Below are 5,033 nucleotides of genomic sequence, written 5' to 3'. Positions count from 1 at the left end.
TGAACAGTGTCTGGGAGGCTGTGGTTGCTGCTGCACGCAATGTTGATGGTGAACAGATCAAAACACTGACAGAATCCATGGATGGCAGGCTTTTGAGTGTCCTTGCAAAGAAAGGTGGCTATATTGGTCACTGATTTGTTTTTGTTTTGTTTTTGAATGTCAGAAATGTATATTTGTGAATGTTGAGATGTTATATTGGTTTCACTGGTAAAAATAAATAATTGAAATGGGTATATATTTGTTTTTTGTTAAGTTGCCTAATAATTATGCACAGTAATAGTCATCTGCACACACAGATATCCCCCTAAAATAGCTAAAACTAAAAACAAACTAAAAACTACTTCCAAAAATATTCAGCTTTGATATTAATGAGTTTTTTGGGTTCATTGAGAACATGGTTGTTGTTCAATAATAAAATTAATCCTGAAAAATCCAACTTGCCTAATAATTCTGCACTCCCTGTATATTTTTTCTTATCATCTACCAAATGAAATTTCTCACTAGCGAGCAAGACTCTAGTGGAGCTCTCCCATATTTTAACTGTGGGGGCCTCCTCCCCAGCCCCCCCCCCCCCCCCCCGGTGTCTAACAATACATTTCCTGGCCTGGAATGCAAGTTTAGATACTATCTCTCGATGTTGAAGGGCATCCGCACCATCCATCACCTCCAATATACATATTTCAAATTGCCTCAGCACTTTAATCCGGTGATATTCCTCTATTTTTCAATAACCTTTTCCCAATACTCTTGGATTTTTACATATGACCATAATACATGTATATCGTCCACCCCAACCTCATCACATTTTTGACAAGTGAAGACTTTAGGCTTATAGCACTTCATTAACATCTTGGGGGAGTAGTATAGACGATACAATATATTAAATTGAATGATTCTATGTGAAAGATTCCTTGAGACCTAATGTTTTGCCTGGATGGCCAGTTCCCAAAAATCTTCCCGTTGAGGGTTTAGGGTCCCTCTGCCATTTGTTCATTAAACTATCAACTGCTGTTCTCTTAGTCTTTTGGTGTAACAAGCATTGATATATTCTTGAGACCAAGAATGTGTGCCTTTTCCTATTGACTTATTCAGTGCTTTCTTTAGTTGAAGGTAATAAAACCTCAGCTCTATATTTTTCAATTGACTGTTATGCTTAAGTTTTCCATAGGGAATTACATCCCCCTCTAGTTTATATATTCCATGTTTCCACCAGATTTTTTGTTCAATAAACTTTAATTCTGTGAGATGAAAATTATCCCACACTATGGTGTCAAAATGGAGACCACTCTGGGACCACAATTCTCTTGCCTCCTTCCAATTTTTAGCCATCAGCTCAAATAGAGGTATCTTATTACATTCCTGCAAAATGCCTGCTTCCAATATTTCAAAAATATTACATTTTTCCAGTAATTTATTAATCCCTGCTATTATATTCTTATATCTTTGCGTGTCACACCATGATATCATGATTTTTATATGACCAGAAATAAAATAAAGTTCCAAATCTGGTACTGATAGTCCACCCTCCTTCTCATGGGTGCACAATATTTGTGCCTTTATCCTCGTTTTTTCCCACGCCATATTAAATCCGATAATAAGCTAGTTATTCTTTTAAAAAATCTTTTAGGGATTATCATCGGTGTATTCCACAAGGTGTAATTGAGGGCAGGTAGTAGACACATTTTCACCAAAGAGATACGGCCAGCCATCGAGACATACAGTCTTTTCCCGACCTCTATTTTCTTCCTAAGTTCCTGTATTTTTGTTACCACGTTCATCTGTACGTAGTCCCTGGGGTTTAGAGTAATCTGAATGCCCAAATATTTAACAGGTTCATTAGTCTTGATTTCCAGCAAACCCGGTCTGAAGTTGTTCAGAGGATCAAAAATACAGAATACAAGCTGATTTAGACCAGTTTATTCTAAGACCAGCATATTTACCAAACTGGCCAAATACTTGAAAAATCCTAGAACGTGAGCCATGTGACCCCACAAATAGCATAATATCGTCTGCATACAAAGCAATTTTTTCCTCATGAGTACCATATCTAAACCCCACAATTTCTTTGTCTTGCCTGATCATATCAGCGAGTGGCTCCATAACTATAGCAAATAGCAGAGGGGAAAGGGAACATCCCTGTCTAACCCCTCTGCCAATATGTATGTTATCAGAATGCTCACCATTCAATATCACCCTTGCAGAAATTTCAGTGTACAATAACTTTATCCAAGAGATGAAGTTGTCACCGAATCCCATTTCCCTCAACCTACTAATCAGAAAGGGCCATTCTATAGTGTCAAAAGCCTTTGAGGCATCTATAGTTACAATCATCCGTTCTCCGCAATTTGTGGGTTCAAGCTGGGTATTCACAAAATATCTCATAATATTATCAGTTGTTGTTTTCCCTGACATAAACCCCGTTTGATCCTCATGAACTAAATCCAAGACCACGCTCCTAAGTCTGGTTGCCAAAATCCTAGCCAGTATTTTATTATCAGTATTGATTAATAAAATAGGACAATATGAGTCCATAGAAGCTGGATCCTTCCCGGGTTTTAATATAAGTATAATTAAAGCTTCTCGCAGGGTATCTGTCAGTTTCCCTATCTGCTTCGAGGTCTCCCACATCATAAGCAGTTTTGGTATTAATATTTCTTTATATTGGGCATATACCTCAAACGGAATACCATCTATTCCTGGGGCCTTGTTTTTTGTTATCCTGGATAGTGTTTCCTTCACTTCTAAAGAGGTTAAGGGAACTTCAAGGGACTCACTTTGATCTATTGTTAGCCTAGAGATAGTAATTTTGTCCAAAAACTGTTGCATCTGCTCCATACTTTTGTTTATCTTACTGCTGTAAATATCTTCAAAATACTCTTTAAGCAGTTCTTTTTTGGCCCTTTGTTCAGTGATCTTATGTCCCAATTCATTACATAGACAATGAATATAATTGTTTTGTTGTTTTTGAACCGCTACCAAGGCTGCTAACTTTTTCCCCGGTATGTGTGCATGAATGTAATAATCCCTTACATTATTTTCTTTTTGATGTTCTGCCAATATAAACAATTCATCCTTTAATTTAGAGTTTTTTTCTATCCACGCCGTATAGTTTTGCTCTATGGGATTCTCAATATATTTTTTTTCATATTTTTCCGTCTCTTTTTCTAGGTTGGTTATTTTCTCTCTTATTCCCTTTTTATATATTACTGTATATTTAATGATGATCCCTCTAATGAAAGCCTTTGCAGCCTCCCATACCATGTTCACTGCCGCTGATCCATCGTTCATTTAAAAAAACTCTATTATTTCTTTTAAGATCTTACTGTGTATATACATCATATTTATCCATCCTATATTTATATTCATCCCCCTTTTTATTTTATTTTTTATATTTATATAAATTTGGTTGTGATCCGAACTTCCTAGTTGTCCATATTTCACTCCTTCAATATCTAGTGAACCTTTCTTTATTATTTGTCAAAACGAAATCAATCCATGATAAACGCCTATGAGTTTTTGAAAAACACAAATATTTTCTTAAATTTGGGTACATAACCCTCCAAATATCAATCCAACCCATCTCCTCTGTGATTTTATTTAGTTTAGAGCCCATACAAGAAACATGAGTCTTACCTACTCTACATCTATCCAATCTTGTATCCATTACATTATTGAAATCCCCAAAAACTAAAAGTGATTTATCCCCCGCATTAAGTGCTATATCATGTATTTTTAATAGGACGTTGATTTTAAAAGGTGGCGGTATATACACACTTGCTATTAACCATGCTCTGCCTTCCAGTATACAGTCAAGCAAAACATAACAACCCTCCTTATCTATGACTACATATATATTATTTTTATGTCTATATTCCAATGTATTACTATGCTCACCTCTCTTGCATATGATGAGTACACTGAATGGAAGGAATATTGCATCCACGGCTTGGAGACCCCAACCATTGTCTCGCCCGTCAGATGTGTTTCTTGCAAGCAGACCATAGCAGGGACAAACCTATGTATTGCATCAAAAACCGCAACTCTCTTTATACCCCTGCTCAGCCCCCTAATGTTCCATGACACAATTCTCATATATTTTTATTCTTAAATCTGCCCTTTTTCAAAATATTGTTTGGGACCCCCAGGGGCGGGAGGGAGAAGAGGAGGACCAAACGGGAAAGAAAGAGAGGAGGGGGAAAAAAAAAATGCATGCAAAAGCCTACACCCCTCCCCTGAATAAGCCAGGATAGCCTCAGCCCTGGTTCTCTAACTTAGCATTCCCCCCTCACAGTCCGCGCCCAACCCAATACCACTCAGCTCTTTATCTTTTCTGTGGCCTATTCTCCGTCCACTTCTGCTGTATCAAAAAAACACATTTTATTTTCCCATTCGATCCTCAGCTTAGCCGGAAACATCACAGAATATTTTATATTTTTTACACGCAGTATCTTTTTCACATCAGCAAACCGACTTCTTTCATTTACAGTTTCCTTTGCATAGTCTGAAAATATCATTATTGCTGTACCTAAATACTCCAGCCTCCCTCTCTGCCTTACCCTTCTTATTATTTCTTCCTTATCCCTGACCGATAATAGGTTAAGGATAATTGCTCTCGGTCTCGTTCCTGGGGGAGGTATTTTTGCTGACAATCTATATGCCTGTTCCACAAAATTTTTATAATCAGAGATGTCCTGACCCAGTTATTCCTTCAGCCATGTTTGAATAAAGGCTCGGGGGTCTTGCCCTTTCACGCCCTCTGGGATCCCCAGACATCTCAGATTAGCATTCCTAGACTTGTTTTCTAGGTATACTAGTTTATTTTTCAGTTCCCTATTTTCTTCCTTTAAACTTTCTTTTTCCTTGACCGTTTTTGCAATAAATCCTCCACTACTGATGTCCTTTTCTCAACTTCTATCATCCTATCTTTATATTTTTGTAAATCAGCTCTAAGAAGCCCCACCGACTCCCAAATATTTCCAGTCTGAAGAGAGAAGTCCTGTATCACCATATTGCATTTCTTTATTTCTTGGAAT

The sequence above is a fragment of the Bufo gargarizans genome, chromosome 5, assembly GCF_014858855.1.
Source record: "Bufo gargarizans isolate SCDJY-AF-19 chromosome 5, ASM1485885v1, whole genome shotgun sequence".
Classification (NCBI taxonomy): Eukaryota; Metazoa; Chordata; class Amphibia; order Anura; family Bufonidae; genus Bufo; species Bufo gargarizans.
Note: the sequence above shows the minus strand (reverse complement) of the source record.